The following is a 26,846-nucleotide window of genomic DNA, read 5'->3' on the forward strand; positions in this document are numbered from 1 at the left end:
TGCCATTAGTTCATAGAGTATTTGCTGAATCTTTCAATTTCCAGGTGCATAGTTGACCTCATCACAGGTGCTTTTTTGACAAAATCAGCAAAGACACATTTAAATAGTCTTTAGGCTCATCTGTAAGATCCATCTCTTGGGATGAAGGTGGAATATTGTCCTGGGGATGAAAACTCTTGACCATGGGTTGGCACTCTTCAGTTCTCAACTCATTTATTTTTCAATGGTACCCAGACTCTTCCTTTTGTTCAGGGTCCTGTTTTTAGCTGTGCCTTAGCAGCCATTCTTTTGGAACTCTGATTATAATGAAACAACTTTAAGCCCTGACTCCCCACTGTTTGTAGCACATCCTGTAGCAGTCATCAGGAACTACAAGAGGAAATCCTAGTTCTTGGCATTGGAAGGATTTAAAGGATTAAGGCACAACTGGGAGGGAATGGGGGAGGAGTGGTGATAGGCATTGCTTTATTATACTGATTCTTCTGTTTGCCCTTTAGGAGGTGTTCAGTATTTGAATCTTTTTGGCAAAATGTTTATCTAGACAAAGATACTTTTTTGCTCACCTGGAGCGGTAGGGCATCAAAAGAATCCTGTTCTGTTGGTCATCCTTAGGAGTTGGGGGGAGGGAGCTGCTGAGACACAAGCAACATCATCTTTGATGTATGGCAGTTTGACTGTGACCTAAGTAGAACACTGATACGTCTCCAGTCTGGCAAAACAGAGCCTGCATGAAGCAGATGCTAAACATAGCTCACACTCACTTTGGTTCAGAGTCAAGAAGCACTGAAGTCTGACTCCCTGGAAGTCCATTATAAACATCTCTTTGATGACAGAGTTTGCTGAAACACAAAAATTTCTTAGCTTATCGAAAGACTTCTGTAGGTATATTTTTTTATTCTTTGGGATGCCTAAGAAAGTAGCAGTAAGAAAGCCTTTTCATTCATATTTATGTTAGGACTTAAGAAAAATTTGTCATTAAGATTAGTCCTTTCAGTTTTTTATTGACCACTTCTCATTTTAGTTCACATTTTTTCCTTGTTTATCTTCCTTTCTCTGAAATAAACATTTTAATAATCATAATAAATAAAAGATGGATATAGTAGGGTTTGGGATAGCTTCTGTGTCCCTTCCCTACATTACCTGTCCCTCTTTCCCACTTCTACTATGTTTAGTAGTTAAGATATGTGGTTAACAATATACAATGTTTCTAGTAAGTATTGAGGTGCAAAAAAAAAGTATTGAGGTACAGAATCAAAAGAATAGGATGACCTTAATGATAAATTGGTTTATTTGTATATAGTTACTATACATGTTTTTATCCCTTTCCTATTCCTAGGTAGACTTTGAGCTGCCTGTGAGGTGCTACCTTCCTTCAACATACATGCTATCTCTACAGCTAGGCAATTATGACAAATATATTATTTACTGATCTGAAGAGTGCCCTGTGGTAGAAGCTTAAAATGCTGACAGTTCTCTCCTCCTCAGGCCAGTTCGAAGAAATTAGACATTAATAAATTATCAAAAGAAGAGGTGTCCTTTCTTTAAAACATAGATTAATTAGTTCAAGAATTAATCTAAGTTGTTCAGCCCTTATACTAAGGTGTGTTATAAATGGGAAACATTGCTACATACTAAAAATTTAAAAATTATTTTGTTTTGTTGCTTTATTGATTTTTCTAAATAAAATGTTTCCCATTATAAAGAAGCTTAGACATTTGTTTGCTATGAAATTTACTTTAGACTGTTGGTAGTTTATTCAGGTAAGACATGATGAAATATAACTTAGTTGATGGGAATAAAACACTAAATCATTCTGCCACTATTTATAAAACAGGGAAATTTTTTTTCATGAATTAGATTTTACTTTTATTATATAGTTAACTACAGATTATTTGGTTGCTAATTATTTATCCCTGCCACTCATGGAAAACAGGGTATGGCCAGCCTGTCAAATTTTTGTCCTGAGATATTTTCAATCATTCTTGATTTTGAGTAACATAAATCACACACAAATAGTCCTCAAGCATCAAAATAGAAATGGTTCCTTCTCTGGAAATCTGTTTATTTTGCAACTGATGAAGAATAAAAAGGTACTTTTGAGGGACTTAAGCCAGCATAAAAATTCTAACCATAGATATAAGATAACATGGTAGTTCCTTTTTTATGTCCTTGTTCATTTTGCATAAATGAAGAGGCAAAGTATAGCTAGTACTAGAGATTTTCCTGCAAACTTGTGACTACTGCTAGTATTGGAAATCCCATTACTCTAGATGATTGAGGTTTGACTCTTTTTTATTTTGGATTGTATTCTGATGACTTTCGGTTACCAACTGACTTCTTCCATGAGATTTGCTTCTGCAGAATTTCTTTTAAAAAAATGGCACTAGACTCAGTTCTGTTGACATTCAGTACGTGTGTTAGGTATCTACTATGTACGGAGTAAGCCCTTTGCCAGGCCCAGGCAGAGATATGAGGTTGAGACAATATCCTTGCCCTTTTAGAATTGACAGTCTAGTAGGGGGAAATAACACACATTCATATAATTAGAATACAGAATTATACACAAGTGATTTAGAGCAATGTACACTTAAATGTTGTGTGAGATGGGAGAAGAGGAATCATTGACTGTAGTACATAAAGGAAGGCTCCGTGGAGAAGATGACCTTTGATATGGGCTTTAAAAGTTATATAGGAAGTATAAATAAAATTACAGAGGCAAGAAAGATATTCTGGGTTGCAAAGGTAAATGTCTTTTGGCTGCAGTATAGAGTAGTAAAAGAGTAGTATGAGAAGGCAATGGTTTTGAATTGTAAAAGTCCTTGAATGCCAAGCAAATGAGTTTAAACTTTATAATAGCAATAACAAATGATTCAAACAGTGGCATAACATGACCAGATCTGTGCATAAAGATAGATAAGTCTGACAGTAATATGATGACTGGGTAAGAGAGAAGAGCAGAAATGGAGGCAACTCCAAGCTGGACATGAAGATTAGAATACGGCATGAGCCGCTCTTAGGGTAGAGGCACTGGAAGTTAAGAAATGTTGTAGAGGGGCAGCTAGGTGGCGCAGTGGATAGAGCACTGGCCGTGAAGTCAGGAGGACTTGAGTTCAAATCTGGCCTCAGACCAAACACTTGACACGTACTAGCTGTGTGACCCTGGGCAAGTCACTTAACCCCAATTGCCAAAAAAGAAAAAAAAAAGAAATGTCATAGAAACAGGTTTGATAGATCTGTAACTTTTGGTTATAAGAAGTGAGTTAGGAGGAAGAGCCAAAGAGAATCTCAAGATTCTGAACATGTGAACTTAAATGAATAGATACTACTGATGGAAATTGTCTTCAGAAAAAAGCCAGGTTTATGGGTCAAGATGATAAACTCAAGGTATCTATATCTTCTACTACTTTCCATTATGTCTTTTTAATACTCATATGTAGCTTTTTATTTGTTCCTTTATGTGTGTTATCTATCAATTTTCTCTTGTTAATAATCTAACCACCTGGAAGGCAAGAATAATGATATGTACTTTAACTTGTTTTAGTCTAACACAATTTGTTTTAATGTTGATCTTCTAATACAATTCTTTACATATTTTCAAATTAATTTAGGAAAAAAGCCTCTGGCTCTGCTTATTCTTCTGAAGTGAGTAGGGAAATGTGCAACATGAACTGTTTTATCCACAAAATAAACTTTTTGCTGGGGATAGTGGCATGGCAGGGTATAGAGGAAGTCCTCTATGTCCCTTCCTTTCCTTTCCTCTTCACCTCCAGTTTTAAAATAAGTTGTATGCCTATTATATGGAAAGGAATGGAAAAAAGGTAGAGAAGAGAGGTGATAGATAACATATAGAGGTGTCAGAGAACAGGGGAAATAAAGGGGAATCAGTTTTACATGGCTAATAGTTGAAATAGTTTTTCGGCCTCAAAATTACAGCTTACATAGAAATAGTCCTTTGTTCAGAAACTACTTTACTGCAGCCCTGTGAGATAGGTAGTAAAGGTGAGGCTATTAAAACAAATTGACCAAGATAATGATATTTAAAATAGTGGTGGGCACTCAGATAACTTGTTAAAGTAATGGATATGTCTGACTGTTCTTTTACTGCATTAGGAAGCTATTTCTAAACTTCTCAAGGATTGAAGATAGAAGAGGTGTTATAATTCCTGCTAGCCTTTGTTTACTACATGAAAGCAGTTAAATACTGACTATGTACTCATGTGCAGATCTCCATTCTTAGATGACCAGCCCAACATCCTTGAGTATGACTTGATTTTACTTCAGTCAAGAGAATGAGGACAGTTCATTTTGTTTTATACCTACCAAACCATTTTATTCATGGATGATAGGAGTCATGTTTTGTGACTGATTACAGAGAATTATGATACATACTAGGGTTGAATTAATGTGTATACTTATATCCTAGATACTTCAGTTCATTCTTCAGGTCTGAACTCTGGCAATAGACTGAAAGATTTTGGCAACATTTGCATGTACGTGGAATTTTCCCATAATGAGCTGCATAATTAGAGTTAAGTTAACCCCAGTAACTTTGGGCTGATTACATCTTTGGCAATCTCCATCTAAGAAACAGTAGAACAAATGGGAGCTAATAACAGTGAGAGTAATTGGGAAATATTATTTTTAATCCTGGATAATGATAATAGAAAACTTATACAAAGGAACCATATTCTCACAAGCATGTATTTCATGTTCCTCTGTTTAAATTTGAGGGTTTCTTTACTGTTTTGGAATTCCAAAGATACTATGACAGAACAGATTTATTTTGCGTTAAAAACCTCTTGTTGAATATATCACCAGTTCAAATACATACACAGCTGAAGACCAATAAGTTTAGGATTCTATATGCAGGGGAACAATATTTAGATGAGATCACTTCATTAATCTTATTAAATCTGAAAAACAACTACTTTAGCCGTTTTATTTTTAAGGATACTAAGTTAAAGTGGGGGAAATAATTCAGTACTTTACCAAGTAACATTAAGTAACTTTGAGTCTACTCTCACCACACTGGATTTTTTTATGTGCTGTTAATTTTAGGGAGAACAAAAAGAAGATAAGCTCATAACCATTGTGCTTGAACTGCCAAGAATTTTTAATGGCTCCTAAGAGTAACAAAGTAGGAGGAGGATCATATTGTCAGCTGAGCATCAGCTGGAGAATTCCATATAAAACAAGAAGTCAATGATGCCTAAACTCAAGTGATAAATATATAACATGCTTTGAATGCCATATTCTTAGCAGTCACCATGGAATTATAACAGCTGAGGAATATTCTTACTGTTTCCCCCTTTTCAGATAGTCCAGTCTGCAGTACATTCTCTGAACACCCAGTAGTTATTTCGCATCAAAGTAGATGATAACAATCATATTGATGATGAGAAATTAATTTCTATTAATATGTTGTATTTTTATATCATCTTCATTTTAAAATATGGCCTTTTCCCCTCCCAGCAAGTCATCACTTGTAACAAAGAATAAAAAAGAAAAAATAGGATTGTCATTCAGTCAATAAATACATCAACTGAACACAAAGACACAAACACACACACACACACACACACACACACAAAGTGTTCCATATTCAGAGTCCTCCATCTCTGTAAAGAAGGGAAGGAAGTACATTTTCTGTTCCTTAGACATAGCTTAGCTGTGTGACTCTAAGCAAGTCACTTAACCTCTGTCTTTTTCAGTTTCCTAATCTGTAAAATACAGATAATAATCTCCCAGAGTTTTGTGAAGATAAAATGAGACATTATTTATGAAGATTTTGCAAATTGCTGCAAATTACAGCACTGTATAAATGCTGGCTCTTATTATTATTTATTCTTTTGGTCCAACCTTCTTAATCATAATTACATAGCATTTAGTTTTGTATTTTATTTTTGCTTTTCTTTCCACTTACATTGTTGTCATCGTGTAAATAGTTTCTCTGGGTCTGCTTACTTTACTTTGCATCAGTTTGCAAGTCTTTCCATGAAAGACAAGCATACCAAAGACAAGCATGCCAATTCAGTTGTAACTATACCCCAAAGGTCACTAAATTGTGTATACCTTTTGATCCAGCAATATCACTACTCTTCCTGTAATCCAAAGAGATTAAAAACTGAAAAGACTTTTGCACAAAAATATTTATAGAAAATTCTTTGTTGAGGTTTTCCAAAGAACTGGAAGCTAAGGGGGTGCCCATCAGTTTGCATGGCTGAACAAATTATGGCATATGAATGTCATTGGATATTATTGTGCCATACAACATGATGAAAAGGGTGTCGTCAGGGAAACCCAGAAAGACTCTTATAAATGATGCAGAGTGAAATGAGTATAACAGAGAAATATTAATACTAGAACAACAGTACTGTCAAGAAATACATATCATAAAGACTCAAGAAATTTAATAAACAAAATGACTGGCCATGATTCTAGAAGACTGACAATAAAACATGCTACTCACCTTCTGACAGAGAGGTTATGAACTCAAGATACAGAATGAAAAATGTTTTTGGACATGGACACTGTATATTTGTTATGCTTTATGATGCCTATTTGTTTAAAAATGGTTTTGATTTTTCTTTTTTCTTTTCCCCAAATTAGGGACAAAGGGAATCTAGCAATAGTATTGTCCAAAGAAAGAGAAAAGAATGCAAGGAAGATCATTGAAGCATTTTTTAAAAATCTATCAAAGCCAATACAAGGAAATTCAGAAGGAAGTAAGACAAGCAGAATGTATTTGAAAGAAACATTAAATTTATTATATGCTTAAGAAAATTCAGTTGTATATTAGAGAGATTCATGATTTCATGTGCAATTCTCATTGTCTCTTCTATTTTGAATATGAAAATGTTCATTTTATTAGGTATTTAAATTATGAAACTTAAAATTTTATTTTGAAAAGTTTTCCTAAGCTTTTCAGAATTTTTTTTTACTTCTTGGAATATTGCTGTAATGTAACATTCTATTTCATTCATGTACCATTTATTTTATTTAAACATTTCCAAATCAGTACCCATCTACTTATTTCTAGTTCTTTGCTAACACAAAAGGTGCTGCCATGACTGTTTTGATATGTGTAGGACCTTTTGTTTGTTAACTTAATCACCCTTTTCCTCGATATTTTCCTACCCCTGTCACCAACCCATTAAACCATCTATGGGATTTTTCTGTCTTTGATCTGCTTTGAGTTATGTACTTAAGAGAAGGATCTTTAGGTCAATAAGTTTGGAATTTTTTGTCATTTTTTTAAGCATAATTTCAAATTGCTTTCAAGAATGGTAGGACACAATCTATTCTGTTATCCATATAGAAGTTATCTATGACATATTTTTTATCTTAATAAGCATGTCCTTTGGTCAGTTCTCTTAACTCACCTGGTATATCAATATAATCAAAAAAGTTAAAAGTCATCCTGGAGTCAAAAGTAATCAGAAATGTTTAACATAAAATACATTCCATATAGTAATAGCAGACATTTGTAGATTGTTAGGTTTCTGTCTGAATAAAGGGTTCATAACCTTTTTTGGGGGGGGTGGGGATGAACCCTTTATTCAGACAGAAACCTGTCTGAATAATTTTTTTTTTAATTTATAATTGAAGGAAATGTCAAATTTCATTTAGAGGTTAGTGGGGATAAAGATGTATTTATTTTGTCTCATCCAGGTCTGTGAATCCCTTGAACTCTACCCATGGACACATTGAAAGGTCCATGACCTCCTGGTTAAGAACACCTAGTATAGATGAAGAAACTTAAGTTTCAGTTTTGTTTTTGCCTATGGTCATCAGCTAGTAAGTATCAGAAGTAGGTCTTAAATCTAGTCTCTGTTGACTTCAAAACCATTGTCTTTTCTAACATAGTATACTGGCAACCATTTTTGAATCAGGTAATCTAGCCTCCCCTGTTGCTTCCTATTTACACAGATAATGGAGAGCTGATACTATTACATTTTATTTTATTGGCTATGCTGATGCTTTATCATAGCATGCACATGATCCCAGGTTTGTTTGTTTGTTTTGTTTTGTTCTTGTTTTTGTTTTTGTTTTTTTTTAACAAACAAGGCAATTTATTAATGAATCTGGTGTGGTTTGTCCTAATGTTTCTTGTTGGCAGCTGCCACCTGTCCAGCAATTCTGTGCAGGTCTCTCTCTCCCTGAGGTGTCAGCTTCCGGCCCCCATCCTGGTCCTTCTCCACCATCTTGAGGCCTTCCAGGGCTTGCAGGACCCTCTGGGCCATGCTCTTGGAGCCTCTGCTGAAGTAACTAGGCATGACCCCATTGCACTGGAGCCCACCATAGATCTTGGTCATGGAGCCCATGCTGGCACCACCTCAGAGGTACAGGTGACAGGCTATGGAGGCGTCCCAGGTGCAGAACCAGTTATCGTTGTAGGGTGCCAGCTCCTTATGTTTGGCTAGCTTGATTGTGTCCTCCCATTCAGGAACTTTTAGCTTCCCTGACTTTTTCAGGAAGGCGGCCAGGGCCCAGACAAACTCCTGCTGGTTCGTGTCCTTCACCGTGACGCTGGGCATTGTGCGGGCTCTGTGCAGCCAGCCATGGCGACGCCAGGTTTTTAACAGCTATCCCAAAGGAGTACAAACTCCCAAGCTGGAGAAGTTTTGAACATGGGCCAATGATAGACAATATATCTGTTATCCAAAGGCCAGTCTAAGTTCAGAGATCTTCACAACAAGAGCGGTAGTTACTACGTGATGAGATTTGCAGCTATAACAACTCTCAAAGAACATTTTCTAGGCACATAGTAGGCATAGCAGGGTTACAGTCTTTATTAGTACAGGGAGGATGCACAGAGATTAAATTGTAGATTCTTATAGCTGAAACATTTTGGCAGTGAGAACTATTAAGTGTCAACCGATGGGTTAGATGCTTTCTTAAGATGATGTTTACTTTCTTTGATATTTTATTTCATTTCTCCCAAGGCCTGTTAAGTTAACAAATATTAATTGTACTAGATTAATATTCATTAAATAAGAAGGAAACATCTTGTTAGATTAAGAAGTATGGTTAATTTTTGGATTCTACTCATCTGTAAACTGAGAGTACAAAAGATAGTATGCAATGTGCTGCGTTTTGCTATTGAATTTCATAACTTACGCATAAGAAGGTATATCACAAAGCCAATTAGTTTTAGAAAAGTAAATCAGTGGAATATATTAGATAAGAAAATATGAGAAATGATATTTCCCCATAACTCAATAGTCAGTAAACCCCAAAACATAAATTAACTAGGAAATAAAATTCCTAGTGATAGGATAAAAACTTCTGAGAAAATTAGAGAATAGTCCAGCACAAACTAAGTTTAGACCATCATTTTAAGCCATATTATTTTATGGAAAGGTTTTTTATTCTGAACTTTAAACACCCAAAAAACCCTCCAGCATTTCTATCCACATAGCAGAACACACAAAAAGAGGATACTATATGAAACCACTAATCTCTATTTCATAATTTTTTTAAGTATATAATAAATTTTGTGTGTTTCTTTCAAAACCTTCCTGCTTGTCTCTGATTCCTTCTGAATTTCCTTCTCTTTTCTTATGTTCATTTAAAAGAAAATTACAATGGCCTTTTTTGGGGGGGGGGGATCAATATTGACCGCTTTCCAACTATCCTTCCCCTATTAAAAACTGAAAGAAAAAAAGAAACCCAGGTGATAAATAAATTCAAGCAAAATAAATCCACAAGGTAGTCTTATTACAAAATGTATGTTTCTTTCTACACCTTGTGTCCATCACCTCTCTGTCAATAGGTGATTAGTATGCTTCATCATAGGTGTACTGGAGACATGGTTGGTCATTGCATTGATCAGAACTCTTTAAGTCTTCCAAAGTTGTTAGTTATTTTTCCTCTTCCTGCCCCCTTTTGATCTTCCCTTGAGCATGAGGAAATTTGTTTTGCTTGGGACTATTCCTTCCTCTGGATTATATTTTCTCTTAAACCCCTCTCATTATCACTGCTTATTTTCCTGTTGATTTTCATTTATTTCTCCACCAAATTGAATCTGTTTTGAACTCTTTTTTGTCCATTTCAGATAACAGTGCAGTTCATCTAATGCTTATTTGTTCTACCCCTTCCTTTACATTTGTAGGTTCTTCCTCTCAGTCACTCCAATGAGAAATTATATAGTTCCTTTCTGTTGCTCAAATAAATTTACCTTTCTAAGTTTTTCTGTACCCTTTTGTTTGTATTTCAGTGAAATTTCTATTCAAATCTGGTCATTTCATCAGAAATTCTTGAAAGTTATCTATTCCACTAAAAGTTCATTTTCCCTCAGTATAATATTATACTTAACTTTGCAGGGTAATTCTTGTTTAAAGACCTATCTTTTTGCTTTTTGGGAACATTGTATTCCAAAATCTCTCATTTTTAGTAAAGGTTGCCAAGTCTTGCAAAGTTATATAGCACTTTTTGTGGTGACAAACTGACCACAAAGTAGAACCCCATCAATTAGAGAATGATAAAACAAATTATGATATGTGAATGTAATGGGATATTACTCTGCTATAAAAAAGCAATTAACATGATGAATTTTTTTTTTTTTGGCTAGGCAATGGGGTTAAGTGGCTTGCTTAGGCTCACACAGCTAGCAAGTATTATGTGTCTAAGGCCGGATTTGAACTCAGGCCCTCCTGACTCCAGGGCCAGTGCTCTATCCACTGTGCCACCTAGCTGCCCCCAACATGATGAATATTGAGAAGCATGGAAAGATGTGTTTGAACTGATACAAAGAAAAGTAAACAGAACCAGAAAAATACACAGTGTGTACAAAAGTATAAATAGAAACAAAAGTGAAATAATAGAAACTGAATGCTATGAAATTATAATAACCAAATTTTGCCCCAAAGAAGAGAAGTAAAACGATACTTCCATCCTCTCTTCTGATATGGAACACTAAATACAATGTCAGATTTTGTGGATTTGTTGCTTGATTCCACTGAAATTTTTTTTCCCTTTAATGAAGTCAGACTTCACCTGTACATCTTTATCTAAAGGGAAAAGATTAAAACATAGGACTAAACATTGTTATGTCTGTGTTATTATGGTTAATTAGCCAGAAAGGTTAATCTGGTGGGAGATTGCCACTTTCTGGTCTTAGTTCATCACCTGGACTCCAAATTGGAGAAATTACTTTTCTTTTTTTCAGTTGACCCAGACCAAAGGCATTTTGATTTCTCTGTTCAACAATAATATTTTGGTATAAATGCTTCAGCAAAAACTTATTTACTTGTATATACTACATACAAAGTTCTTCAGTGCTCTTGAATAAAGTTAATTAAGAACACATATTGCTGAAGGTACACTGGGGCAAACAGAACAGCAGGCTCAGTAGAATATAGCTCAATAAATAAGGTAAGTTTTTGGTAAAAAGCATTAATTAATAAAAGATATACATTGATACTTTAGCACATTGAGTATCTCACTGGTTGGAGACCAGTAGTGTCTCCAATTTACAGTAGCGTATAGTGAAACACATTGATTCCCAATCGTGCAATTCTTGTCTGTTACTTCCTATAAATTGTTCACAAGGGAATTCACTCAGATTGCTTGGGCACCTTTTTTGTCAACTTCCAGATGTTGTATGGACAATATACTTGTTGTCCACCGATTATCTTACACTCTCCTATGACTCATTCACCTTCCTTTTAAATCATCCATCTGTCTGGTGATATCCTTTATGCCACTTTAGTGCAACTCTTCATTGGTGATGAATTGCAATTTGTGCCTCTACATCCCTTCCCTTGGGTGACCTGTAACTTTAATTATTCAAAGACTGGTATTTCATGATTCAACCATGTAGCAATACCAGAAGAATATTGTGATTAAAAAAAAAAAAAGATGGTGCTTTGTTTCCTGGAGAAGCTTGAGGGCATGAAAAGCACTGTGCAAATTCCTTAAGGCAATCCAGCAAACTGGCCTCTTCCTACTTAAATCTGGGAAGAGGGAAACCAATCAGATCTGAGAATGGTAATGGACCTACTAGCTGATTGCCCTATTATTCCATGTAACCACCTCAAACTATAACTCTCTTCCTTGACCATCATTCCCCTCCATGGATTGTCTCCTGCCTGGGTGCAGGCAGGGACTATCTCCATTGAGTATTTGCATCCTTAGCACTTAGGAAAGTGTAAATACTTATCATTAATTGAGTCATTCTTTATAGATGGAAGATATTTATAGAGATAATTTCACTGATCCAGAAAGGGCTCTATGTCTTAAGTAGAATGAAAGTTTTTTTTTTTCAGATTCTAGGCCTTGCTGACATCATTTTGAGATTTATTATGATATGCATACAAGTAGTCTGTTCAGAACACCAAGCCATTAGGAATATGGTGAGAAAACTAGACCTTACATGAGCAACAGTGATTGAATTTTCCTGGCCCTGTATGCTGGGGCATTGCTTCAGCTCTTATTCTTTGGAGAAAGAGCAGTCTTTACAAAACACCTATATCAGGTTGGATTTTTCTTGAATCTCCATCCAACCTAAGAACAAGTTAACCTCTTTGACTTTAATGCTGATAAGGTCACATCCATATGCTGCAGCTTCAGGCTAATCTTGATAGAATGTGTCACTTTACTTATTGTTGGAAAACTGTTTTTCATTTTTATATTAAAGTGAATGTTGGCAAAGTAATCTTCCCATTATCAAATCCTTGTTCTAGCATAATTAAATCTTTATATGGTGAATTTGTGATTTTTTGTGAGAGAAATTTTTTTAAAAATACACCCATTTTTTCCACTTAAGCAACACAAAATAAATACAGGATGACCCAAAAATCTTAGGGCAGCTTAACCTTATACTGTATATGTTATAGGAAAAGCATAAGTGAGAAGTGTCAAAAATGTTAAACAGTCAATTTTGTTAAAAATACAAGGTTAATAAACACCTCAACTGCTAGTGCCTTTCATTGGCCTCAGGTTTGGGGTTTGATCAGATTCGGTCCCTTTTATGCTTCCTCTCATAGCTAAATAAAGCATAGATAAATACCTTGTAGAGCCCTGAGGAAGCAGGAAGTTGGGCCAATCTGCTTCAAAGTTTTATTTAAAATATTGCTTCTAGTTCAAAAGAAAGGTGGTTGCTTTGTGTTGGAATGATAACAAAACTCACCCCTTTGTAGTTCTTTTTCTTCTGTTGACAGTGAACCATCTGGTTGTGATAAATCATGTGGCTTTCGGGGTTGCTGCTTTTTTAGGAGAGATAGGTGACTGATGGATGGCTTTGCTTTTGTGTACTGTATGCTTTATTCTGTGTCTTTATCCTTGTAATCCTTTTCTGTATACTTTTCTCAGTGGGATAAAGCCTCAGTTGTTTCTTGCTGGTTCACAAGTATGCCCATGTGCATACATATAAAATTCTAAGGCTGCTTATGCTAGAGAGATAACAACCATGTTAACCCATGTCATTTAATGGATCAAATGGTTTTTACCCTTTAAAATATTGGTTCAGAAACAGTCTTTGAAAAGTTGGTCATTTCCACAAATATCGTGATAAAATTCATTTTGAATATATATAGTTATCAGAATCAAATGTGCTTAATTCTAAAACCAAGCAGGTTCTCTATCACCTCTAGGATCAAATATAAAAATCCTCTGTTTTGACATTCAAAACCCTTGTAACCTGTCCCTCCTTCCTTTCCAGTCTTCTTACACCTTCCTCTCCACTATTTACTTTGAAATCCATTGACCTATTTTCTGTTCCTCATATAAAACACTTCATCTCCAGACTGGGCATTTTCACTGGCTGTGTCTCATGCTCAGAATATTCTCCCTCCTCATCTCTACCTTCTGGCTTTTTTGGCTGCCTTTAAGTCTCAGCTAAAAGCCCCTGGTCTCCTTTAATTCTTGTACCTTCCCTTGCTAAGTGCTCCTTTTATCCTGTATTTTATCCTGTATGTATCTTGTTTGTATGTAGTTATTTTCATATTGACTCTCCCATTAGACTAAGAGTTCCTTAAGAGATTATGCCTTTCTTTGTACTCCCAGTACTTAGCACAGTGACAGGCACATATTAGATGCTTAACATACACTTATTGACTGACTGACATTTGGGTCACCTCTTCTAGTGCCCATTGGCTTATGGCTGGTGGTAGTTGTTGTTTTGCCAAGCCTGGTCTAGATGACAGAACTTCCTATTGTTTCTCTTGGAATTTATTGAACATTATTTAGTCTAATACCCTTTTTGTTTTGGGAATTCATACGGGAGAGCTGGACTCTTCCATGACCTTTTCTGTTGCCATTTTAACTGGAAGTCTAGATTTATTTTATCCTGGACAGCTGAACTAGGTGGAAGTTGTAGGGTAGTAAATTTCTAGTCAACATAAGGAAAAATTTCCTAATAATTAAAGCTCTTACAAAATTCAATAGGTTGCCTCAGGAGGAAGTGAGTTTATTATTAGAAGTTTTCAAGAAAGAAGGTGGACTTTGTTGAGCATCTTCATAATGAGATTCATAGCTGGATTTTGGCATTCTAAAAGCTTGTGATAGGTTCTTAGGTACATATTTAGGAATCATTTTTCATGTGTATTTTAACTTGATACTTTGAAAGATCCATGATTTCGTAGGCATTTCTTCTACTCAAACTGATTGAAACCTATCCAGTAGAGTATAAGCACTTTGGGCAAGGGCTTTTTCATTTATGTCTTTGTATCCCTATATGCCTAATGCCTTGTGTATTGATGCCTAATAACTGTTGAGTGAAATTACCATGAAATTTTATAATGATGGTCTACCCAGTGGACTTGAGCCCTTCATTTTTTCTTCTACTCTTTTGTGACTGTTTTCCCTGTCTCTTGCTACATGACCAACCAAACTTCTTTTGGGCTTATGTGTCTTCCATGATTAGAGGACTCAGCATGGTACTGAGTCTGTATTCAGTTAAAAGACCTGGATTCAAATTCTGACAATATCAGCTATTGATTATTGTCTGTATGGTCTTGAGTAAGTCATTTTTATGAGCCTTAGTTTTCTCATCTATAAAATGAGAGAACAGAATCAGATTGCTGTCTGTCGTAGGTCCCTATCAGGTTTAAGTCTTTAATTTCTATAACTTTTTTTATGCCACTTCTCTCTCTCTTTTTTTTTTTAAACTCAGTGGCGACAAATGACGTTTGAAGAGGAAAGAAAGGGGAATGGTTACTTTTCATATACGCAACAACAACAACAGCAAAAGGTTTTTTAGCTTCTTTCAAGTTCCCAGACCAGGTTTAACTCCAGGGATTGTTATTTACTTCACAGATAATGAAACTTTGCAGCTCCTGCACTTCCTGGTTCTTTGATCTCTGAATCTGGAGTAATAACCACATAAGTGTAAACAGGAGGGAAGGTGGGGCAAAAGGTAGCTCAAACCTTGAGGTGGGGGGTGGAAATGATTTCTCTCTCTCTCTCTTTTTTTTTTTCCTGCAAGCCAAAAGATTGAGTCTTTTCATACAAAGGTGTCTGTAATAAAAGACCCTTAACATGTACTCAGAAGCAAAAGCTAGATAACTTGCTGTCAGGGCTAATTTAGAAGTGTCCCCTGAATTGGATGTGAGATTCCTAATGTAGAGCCTTCTCTGAAATTCTTTGAATGAAATTTAATGTAGCTAATTAAGCTTATTGGTGCCTCATACTTTTTAAATTTTTTTTAATGGATCTGTGATTTCAGCAGTGTAGAGAATTTCATAGAGATTACTAACATCTACTGTGCAACTTAAAGGGATAGGGTACCTGGGACCCTAAGCAGTTAACGAGGTTACACATTGAGAATATATCAGAGATATATTCTTGTTTTCTTGTCTCTTAAAGCCATCTTTCTATGCACCTTAACTATCACTGTTTTACACGTAGTAGACACTTTTTTTTTTCTAGAAGGAAAGCAATCAGAGTTAAGTGACTTGCCCCTGGGTCACACTGCTAGTGTCTGGGGCCATATTTGAACTCAGGTCCTCCTTACTCCAGGGCTGGTGCTCTATCCATTGTGCCACTTAGCTTCTCCTACGTAGTAGATACCTAATAAACGTTGGTTAAAATTTAGTCGGGTATGGTTCTAGATTTGTCCCACAAAACTTAGTATGGAATGATAAAGCAGAAACACTTCATAATATTGACTACACAGTTATTCAAATATATGTAATCCAAAAAACTCATAAGGTGTTGCAGTAAAATAAATTATAAAATGTTATCCTTGTTTTTAACTGGAGAATATAATATGAAGAAATAGAATACCTTTCCAGTCTTCTTACACTTTAATCCTCTCCATGTGCTTTTCAATCCATTCATGTTGGCCTTCTTATGTTCTTTGCTCTTGTCACTGTCTCTGACTCATGCCTAGAATGATTTCCTGCCTCCCCTATACACCTGGCTTGCCTGTCTTCCTTCAATACTCAGCTCAACTCCCACCTTCTGCAAGGGGTCTTCCCTGGTACTCTCCACTACCAGTGCTTTCCCTTTTGAGACTGCTCATTTCATACTGCATATATTTTGTGTGTATATAGTTGTTTGTATGTTGTCACTTTCATTAAAATGTGTGCTCTTTGAATAGAGGGATGGTGCTTTCGCATTTGTTTGTGTTCCTAGAACTTAGCACAATAGCCGGCACATAGTAGTTGCTTAATAAATGCTTGTTGATTAAAATGACTGTATTAAGATTGACTTATAACCATCTAAGTGGTTGGGTCTATCTCCCAATATTCAGTCAGTTGAATTAATTTTAATGTAGCATTGTATGGGGTGCGATTTAGACACTGAAAATAAGGGACTGGCATACAGAAATCACTTAATAAGTGTTATTGATTGGTAATATAGAGGGGAAATAGAAGAGGGCACAGAATTGAATGTTGGAGGACACTCATGGTTAGTGGGTATGATGTGTATATGTGGACAAAGATGCAGCAAAAGATACCGAGAAGGAGCACTCATACTCCAAGTAGGAAGAAGACCAGGAAAGAACAGTTACGAAAATCTTGAGAGAAGTGAGAATTCAGTTCAGATTAATAATATAAAGTATTGCAGAGAGGTCAAGAAGGATGATGACTTAGAAAAGGCCATTAGATTTGGCAATTAAGTGACCATTGGTAACTGGAGAGGGAACCTCTTGGTGAGAAGGGAGGAAGTGAAGGAACCAAGGCTTTCTCCAGGATTTTAGCTGAGAAAAGTTAGAGAGATGAGACAAGAGTTAGTGGGAATAATAAGATCAAGCAAAGATTTTTAAGGTTGAGGAGTACAGACAAGTTCATATTCAAATAGAGGAGTCAGTACAAAGGGGGAGAGAGAGGATTAGAGAGGCAGTGGGGGTGATTGTGGGAACAATATTATAAAAAACACAGGAAAGGATTGCCCATAGAGGGGTTGACCTTGGCAAGCAGTGGTGCCACCCCCTCATATAAGATGGGAGTGAAGAAATTAGTGGGAGGGGATGGTTGAGGTGAATGGGATGAGGAGAAGGGGAAAAGAGGGAACTCTTGGCAAATGGCCTCAGTATTTTTGGAGACGATCCTCAGCTGAGAGGGTGGAGAACATGCTGTGGGAGCCTTGAGGTGAGAACAGTTGAGAAGGATTTGGATTACAGATTTATTAAGGAGGAGTAGGACTGCTTTGCTGCACCTCAGGGCTCCCAGTTAGGATTGGATGAAATTAATTTGTAGTGGACCCAGACAGCATGGTTTGGTGATTTTTCTCCAGTTCAATTCAGCACCACAAACAAGTGCCTATTATGTGCCAGCTGCTGTGCCAAGTACTTTATATTACCCCATTTTGTCTTCACAACAACCGAGGAGGTAGGTGCTATTATTATCTCCATTTTCCAGTTGAGGAAACTGAGGCAGACAGTTTAAGTGACTTGCCCAGGCTCATACAGCTAACAAGTGTCTGATACTGCATTTGAACTCAGATCTTGACTCCAGACCCAACAGCACTGGGCTACCTGGCAGAGGAGGTAGATGGTGAAAATAATGTAGAGCTGGGGTTTGGCGGTGTGTGGTGAGTGGTATGCCAAAGACATGAGGGATTGAAGAGTAGAGTTGAACTGATCCACCATGGGGTTGAGATAGGGACTAGAGGAAGGTGTATCCAGTTCTGGGGTGATAGCCTGGAGAAGAACTGAGAGATAGAGAGATTAGAAGTCACTCTAAGGATTAGGGGCCCTAAAGTATGGGAAAAGATAGATAGTAAAAGATTAAAGTCAGATAAAGAAACTTCAGGGTTTATTAACATGGATAGGATGTACTTGTGAGTGTGGGATGGCAAGATAAAGGGTTTGGCCATCTTCGTGTAGCTGAGGTGTAGTTGGAAGAGTACGTCAGGAATTAAGTAGATCAAGAAACTGGAAAGTTATATTTGAGGGAGTATCAGTATTTATGTTACCTAGTATGAAAGCAGGAGTCAAAAGTTTGGGAGAAGAAAAAAGACTGAGTTGGGTACTGAACTAACTACTTAAGGCAGGAAAGAGAATGTCTTAGGGCTTGATAGGCAACTATTTGCTTATATCCTTTGATCACTTATCTTTTAGGGGAATGGCTCCTGGTCCTTCAGTTTATTGCTTCTTTATCACTTCTAGAACGTCTCAGTATCCCCTTTACTAAAATCATCACCTCCATCCCTTCCCCACTGATAACCTGAACTGTTTACTCCTGGATGCCTTAGCTCTCATAAGTCAGCTTTTGGCTTATCTCACTGAGACCTAAACTTTCACAACAATTCTCAGACTGCACTACATCAAGCACCTATATACACAGACTGTCACACTCCAACTCCCTGTCTTTTCTAGATCCTTTGTATGTGTTCCCCCATTTGAATGTAAGCTCCCTGAAAGCAGGGACTGTCTTGCTTGCTTGTACTAAAGAATACATATATTTCTCAGAACCTTGTGACTTTACTAACTATAAATCTTGTATGAAGGTACAGAGAAATTATAAATATGAAAATATAAATATGAAAAGCAGAAATACCAAACACATCTTTTATTTTTATGTCATTTATTATATTTCATATAATAAAATAAAAGTAGTAGTTATTACAAAGAACACAGACAAAAGATGCCGACCTAAATGGAACCTTGATACTTACATAATGAGTAATTTTGGGAACAGAAAGCAATAGCAATAATAACAGTGTGGAGGGGAAAGGATAGCGATCAGATGATGTGACTTCTGAGTTGCAGCTAAAGTAGTCCTCAGATGAAATACTGTACCTCTGAAAACATACATTAATAAAATGAAAGAGGTTAAATTAACTGAGTATAAACTTTCAAAAATTGGGGAGTAAAACGCAAAATAAACAGAAAAGAAGAAATTAAAAAATTAGAGAAATTTATAAATTTTAGAAATGAGAAACAAAACTAAAAGTGATTCTTTGGAAAAAGTAACAGAATTAATATCTTTCACTTCACTTTCATATTACTGCATAGAGTCTAAGTTGAAGAAAACGTACTTATCTATAATTGGTAAAAGAAGCTATTCACTGGGAGCTATCTACATGGATAAATTCATATGTCCAATTTTAAAAACAATGCTATATAAGAGTATAAAAGAATAAATAATAAGAGAAAAAGAAACTCCATTCAAAATCCATAAAATATCTGGAATCAGTCTAACAAGTCACAAAGAATTTCTACAAATACTGTTACAAAACACTTTTTAAAGAAATAAAGATCTAAATAATTAAGGATATTCATTGGTTTCATGACTATGATCAGAAGAAGAATTCTTAAATAAAATATAAGGTAGATTAGTAAAGATGAAATAGATAATTTTAATTACATGAAATGTAAAAGCTTTTTTTTAACTAATAAAATTGATGCAATTAGGTTAAGAAGGGAAATTTTCAACTGGGGAAAGTCTCTCATTAAGATATCTCTCATTAAGATCTGAAAACCAGAAAGAAAATTAACACAAATTACAAACAAGTAACTGACTAATGCAGTATATTATTAGTTGCCAGTAATTTGCTCCAAATTACTAATAAGAAACATTTCAAGTCAAATAACTGAAGTTTGCCCTCATGCCTAAGAAATGGGCAAAGATGACAAAATATGGGAATAGTCAATGTTGGAGACACTGTGGGAAGACAGGCACACTAACACAGTTGATGGAGTTGTGAATTGGTTCAGCCTTTCTGGAAAACATTTTGTAATTATATTTTACAAAACAGTGAGTAAAATATCCATACCATTTGGCCCATACATCCCACTACTATACATATACTCCAGGGAGATCAAAATTAGAAAACAGGTCCTCTATATTTGCCAAACTATTCATTGCAGGTAGCATCTTTTGTGGTAGCCAAGAAAAAGAGACAAAAATTCCCATTAGAGTAAAACAGGATTATAAGGAACTTGAGATCCAGAAAGGTGAAATAATTTGACTGAGCCAGGGTTCATATTTGGGTCCTCTCTCCTAATCTAGGGTTTATTTCAATGTACCAAGCCACCTTTTATCTAAGAGAATTGTGGTATATTTATTTAGTGGTGAGTTAGGAGGGTGTCTACCCCAAGTTTGTGAAGACTTCCCACAGTGGAATGGGTGAATGAGAACAATTTGTTCCATCGGCCATGAAGGCAGGTGAAGCAGGTGATGGAGCACGTTGAGCAGGCCTGCACTGCCCAGAATCCATTGGTGGAACACAGATTTTGCGGGGCTGACTTAGAACTTGTTCAGACATCGAAGATGTCAGGGTCATCCACTGCATCCCAGGCCATCACCAGTCATTTTGATTTTTGTCTTGCCTCTGGACTTCAATGACTCTGGAAGAGAGAGTGAGGCTGACAACTTTATGTAACTGCTTCACTTAAATCGAATTTAGGAGCAGGTCAAGACATCACCCTGTGATATCATTGGTCTTCTTTGAAAAATGAAGGACAAACAACTATGAATATGAAGAAGATTGGCGGTCATATGAACTGATGCAGGTGCAGTAAAAAGAATCAAGAAAACAATATACACAATTACTACAGCAATGTAAACCAAAACATTAAAATAAAAGTGAACACTGTGTAATTGTGATGACCAGGTTTAACCTCCTAAAATAATTCAGACAACATACTTCTCTCTCTTCATTGAAAAAGTGGAGCGCTATGATTGTGAAACACTTCATGCACCATTCAATGCATCAATGTGTGGTTGCTTTTACTGAACCTTTTTTTTTATTGAAAATTTTTTAAAATTTTAAAACTTTTTTTTTTTGGAGAAGGTTCACTGGATTGAGATAGGTGGAGGAAGGGTAGGGATGTATTTGAAATTGAATGTAAAGTTGAAAGCAAAAGGCATCAGTTTTTTTTTTTAAAGAAACTACAATACCATATTCCCTTGAAGTTATAATACATAAGGATGTTACTAAATGAAAAGAGATTTTTTTGTTGTTGAGTAAAAAAAGCATGGCATTTTTTTTCAGTGTTTTTCAGGAAGTAAGGACTTTTGTAAAATAAAATAATATGATTAACAAAATACCTTTCCCTCTAAACTTTAAGAATTTAAATCTTATTCAATCTGTTTTTTGGACAGTGGTTATCCACATTTTTAATGTATATAGAGCTGGGTTTGCTTTCTTTTTAAAGAAGGTAAGCCATGAGTAAATTATTTAGATTTCTATTTATTGAGATTTAGTGAACAAAAAAAGTAAGATTTTGCACCTCTTAATATGCTCTCATTTTTTAAAACTCTAGAAGTCTATTTACATTAAATGGTATTTTCAAAAACCTGATTTTTAGAACCCTTTTCTGCTGTCCTTTCAGGTAAAATCACAAAGAATGTTAGGTCAAACAGCTTTCTTCTTTTGCCTTAATTTGTTTTCAGACTTTGGAGTCCTTGGGGAGGATATTTAGGACCACCTGGCTACAGAATTGAATAAGTGTGAATTCCAGGCTGATAGCAATATTCAGCTGTCAGCACTTCAAAAAGGTGTCAAAGTAGCTATATAGAATGTGTTTATGTTGGCTGAAAGCTATCTGAGCAATTGGGAGGTTTCTCAGAAACTAGTTTTGATGGTGGAGCTTAGGGGAAACTGTTTCCTTAGAGCCTGTCAGAATTAGAGTGCCCTCCTGCTCTGAATCACTCAAGATGGGTTTTAAATGTTTATAAAAGGTCCGTTGAGCCAAGGCTAGAGGTAGGCAAGATAGAAAATTGCTAGATGGCAATGATGAGCTTTCTTATGCTTATTATCATTTTTTAGTCATATCTTTTCCATTTAGAGAGAAGTAGACCCAAGGAAGAAGGCATTCTTTCTATACCCAAAGAAGAAATTACTGCTTTCAAGAGGAAGATTATCACATCAGTGATCAAGATGTTTAAGAGACTTTTAAAAGACTTCACTAGTAAACATACAGTTCTTGATCAGCTGTAATGGAAGAATGTTAACTGAATACCCATTTCATATCCAGTTCCTCTTCTTCAGCAATTAAAAGTTGAATGTTGAAGTCTGAATGTAAAGATACTGAATATTGAGAATGCTGGCTTGAAAATGGACTGGAAGTAGAAAATATGATAAATATGTAACTTAAACAGTAACGTGAGGATTATTTCAAATATATAAGGCAATTTAATATAATTGGAAAGAGCATTGGATTTGGGAGAACATGAGTTCAGCTCTTGACCCTGCCACTTATTAACTGTTTGACTTTGAACAAGTAATCTAATCACTGTGCCTCAGTTTCCTCATCTGGAATAGAATAAGGAGATAATACCACATGTACAACTTGCCTTACCAAGCTGTTGTAAGGAATGTATTTTATAAACTATATTCTTTATTTATCAAATAACATTATTGACATCACATCTCTTAAAATGTCAGAGATGATCTCAGGTTCTATAAACAGCAATATGGAGTAGGAAAAAAGGAGGTTTGGACACTTGGGGTGGGGGGCTGCAGAATAGCAATGATACCAGATTGGAAAGCAGGGGGACTTGAATGTCCCTATTACTGTCTCTGTTACTACTACCTGTGGGATCTTGAGGAAGTCACTGAACTTCTCTGTGGGCCTCAATTTTTTCATTTGCAAAATGAGAAGAGATGATCCAGAATGCTGAACTATGTTTCTTTGTTATTCATCCTTAGGATTCTAGTGGAAGGAGTATTAGAATTGTAGTTAGAAGACTAGGATTTGAGTCCAGGCTCTACCACTTAGTCATTTGGCCCTAGATAAATGTTCATCCTCTCTGAACTTTTTATTCCTTGTCTATAAAACAGGGGTGCTAATGGTTTTACTCCTTATCTTACAGGGTAATTATTGGGAAATACATATTTGGGCTACTATTATTTGATTTTTATATAGTCACAAATGTTTCCAGTTATTCCATTTTATGACTTGGCATTTTATATTTTCACAAATATATATATTTATTTTGGAGGAGATGTTGGAGATTACTATGAAAGTTCAGAGGAAAATTATTTTAAACTGCTATATTGTTTTTTCTCAGTCCACACTGATAAGACCCCATTATTGTTTTACTTGTCTTTATGCGGGTACCTTTTATAAATGAGCTTCATAGGATTCTAAATCACTAAGTTATTTCAAAACTTCTTTTTAATTAATATGACAGTCTATTGCTACAGTATGTATGTGTATATATCTCTACATACATATACATATATATACATATACATATGCATATATACATATATATGCAGATTTGAGATGTTTGGTTAGAACCAAAGTGTGTAAGGGTAAATATTTCTATACCTGTGTTTATCCCTTCTATTGGACCTGGACCTGAATGCAATAGAAGATATACTTAAAGGATATTTGACCTGTCTTTTTCTTTTTATATTTTCTTTTTTTATTGTGAATTAAACAATCATCAATAATCACAAATATCTCAAGACATGAAGAACAGGGAAGAAGACTACAAGAAACTTTGAGCTTCTATGGGTTTTTTTATATGAGATAGTGATAAACTACTCTATTTTTCACTCCTTCAGATCCTCTCCTTTCTCACTGTGCAACTTTTAATATGCTTTATTTATGCTATTTTTCACACTTCTCATTGTTCACCACCTGGCTACACACACGTGCGCACACACACACACGTGCAAATAAGGATATTGGTCATAGCTGAGAATGCACTTTGTTTCTGTATATCTTTACTAAAAGGTAGAAGATGTATTTCATCAGCAAGCTGTTAGAAATGTGGTTTGGTCAGAGTTCTGAAGTCTTTCAGAGTTATTTCCTTAACATTCTTACGTTCATCACATAAATTGTTTTCCTGGTCCTGCTCACTTTACTATACATCAGTTCATAAGAATCTTTCCTTATTTCTCTAAATCTGTCAAATTACTAATTTTGTAGGATCACAGGCTCATTTGAATTAGAAGGGGTCTTCGAGGTCATTGAATCCAACTCCTTCATTTTACAAAGGACATAACTGAGTCTTGGAGAGATTAAGTAACTTCCCTAGGATCATAGAGTTAGCAAATATCTGAAACAGTATTTGAGCCAAGGTATTCCTAACTTCAAATCCAATGTTCTCTCCAATATATCATCCTACTTTAATGGCACAGTAAAATTCCATTTCATTCATAAACAACAGTTTGTTCAGCCTTTCTCCATTTGACAGGCACCTATTTTATTTCCAGGTCTTTTAAGCACAAAAAGTACTGCTATCTTTATTCTTATACATATAGGTCCTTTTCCTCTGTCCCTAATTTTAGTATTGCTGGGTGAAAGAGTATATACAGTCTAATGATTTTGAGGGGGTATAATTCCAAAGTGCTCTCCAGAATGGTTGGAAGCTTCACAATTCTATCAGCAATGCATTAATGTGCTTGTGCTCTACATTGCCTCCAACAATTGTCATTTTTGTTTTTTGTCATCTTTGTCGATCTCAGTGGTATGAAATAGAACCTGAGTTATGATTTTCATTTTTTTAATTATTAGTGACTGACCATTTTATCATCTAACTTTTGATGGTTTGCATTTCCTCCTATGAGAATTATCTGTTCATATCCTTTGATGGCTTATCTATTAGGGAATGGTTTTTCTTATATTTGAATTAGCTCCTTGTATGTCTCAATATCATCACTGGTAAACCTCTGATAAGAGAAACTTGTTACAAAGACCCAGTTGACTGCTTCCCCCATAATAATAACTCCATTTATTTTGTTTGTGCGAAGCTTTTCAATTTTATATAATCAAAATCACAAATTTTTATCTTTTAAGAATCAATTCTTTTTCTTCTTTTACATAGGATTCTCCCCCTTGCTAGAGTTGTGAAAGATATCTCCTTATTTTATCATCTCATTTTTTTAATCGTATTTTATCATCTCATTTTTTTATGAAATGACCTTTTATATTTAGGTTATGTACCCCGTTGGAATTTATTGTAGTATATAGCTTAAGATATTGACCTTAATTTTTGAAAAACTGCATTCTAGATTTTCAAGCAATTTTTATCAATTAGGGAGTTCTTACCCCAGAAATCAGTGTCCTTAGATTTATCAAATACTATGCCTCAATTACTTCTAGGTCTTATTTACCTAATTCATTCCATTAATCAAGTTGTTTTAGTGACCATTGCTTTATTGTTATTTGAGATATAGCGTTACTAGACTCCCTTCATTCCTACTTTTTTCATTCTTTCCCTTGAGATCCTTGACCTTTTGTTTCTACAGATAAATTTTTTAATTTTTGTCTAGATCTATAAAATAATTGTTTGGTAATTTGATTGGTATGGGACCATATTTGTAAATTAATTTAGTCAATATCAACATTTTTACTATATTGGCACAGCCCAACCTTGAGCAATTAATATATCTCCAGTTAACTTCTTTATTTCTATAAAAAGTGTTTTTATTGTGCTCATAAGTTCTGTACATGTGGTATTTTACTAGCTGATCTTCCAGATACTTTATTCTAGCTAATATTGTTCTGTTAATATTGACTGAATGTAATCACTTTATTGAGTGGTTGTCAAAGCTTTCGATAGTAAAGCATTATTTGTACTATAATGGACTGAAAAATCCCCTTTGCATTAGGGTAAAACATTTTTGAAATGATAGTGGGAAATCATCACAATCTATAATTAGAAAAGGAGTATTGATTGGGAGCATATCAATAACAAATCTATAACATAGGGAATGCAAATATATAAAACAAGAGCCATTCCCCTAATAGGTACATGGTCACAGGATATTAATAGATAGTTGTCAGAAGAGGAAATGCAAGCTATTAGTAATAATATGAAATAATGTTCCAAATCACTAATAATAAGAAAAAGGCAAATTAAAATGACTTAAGATGTTTCACATCATACCTATCAGATTGGCAAAGATTACAAAAGACTAAAATGGTAAGTATTGAAGGGACTGTGGGAAGACAGTCACACTAATGCAATTTTGGTAAAGTTGTGAATTAGTCCAACCATTCTGGAAAACATTTTGTTATTATGCTAGAAAAATTACCAACTTGTACTTAATGTACTTGTACTTCATGAAATAATTCCACTGCTAGTTAAGCACAGCAAGGAGATCAAAGACAAAGAGAACACACAAAAATATTTATAGCAGTACTCTTTGTGGTATCAAAGAACTAGAAATAAAGTAGGTTCCTGTAGTTGGAGAATGGCTTGAATAAATTGTGAAACATGAAAATAATGGAAAGGGGTTGTCAGACATAGCTATTGCATTAATTTATTTTTCTTAACTGTACTAGTTTGTTATGAGGGAAGCTTCTCCTTTAGGTTGGGTGGGGGGAAGTGGTAATTGGGAAGTGACACTGAAACAAACAAAAAAGCATGCATAAAACATTAATTTTTAAAATTAAGAAGTGGAAAGCACATTTTTAAACCATTTTTCTTGATTTGAGCTGTGGGGAGGAAGAGAATTGAGGATGATGAAGTTTCCCTGCTTGAAAGAGAAGA

General features: G+C 35.3%; 1 protein-coding gene and 1 pseudogene across 1 annotated transcript in view; one reads left to right on the forward strand and one right to left on the reverse strand.

Moving 5' to 3' along the window:
* Positions 1-26,846, forward strand: part of SPTLC2 (serine palmitoyltransferase long chain base subunit 2) — a 149,288-nt gene that overhangs the window by 87,265 nt on the left and 35,177 nt on the right. The gene's annotated exons all lie outside the window — the stretch shown is intronic.
* Positions 8,009-9,406, reverse strand: LOC114030017 (annotated as a pseudogene).

This window comes from Vombatus ursinus, unplaced genomic scaffold (assembly GCF_900497805.2).
Source record: "Vombatus ursinus unplaced genomic scaffold, bare-nosed wombat genome assembly UNPS02014945.1, whole genome shotgun sequence".
NCBI lineage: Eukaryota > Metazoa > Chordata > Mammalia > Diprotodontia > Vombatidae > Vombatus > Vombatus ursinus.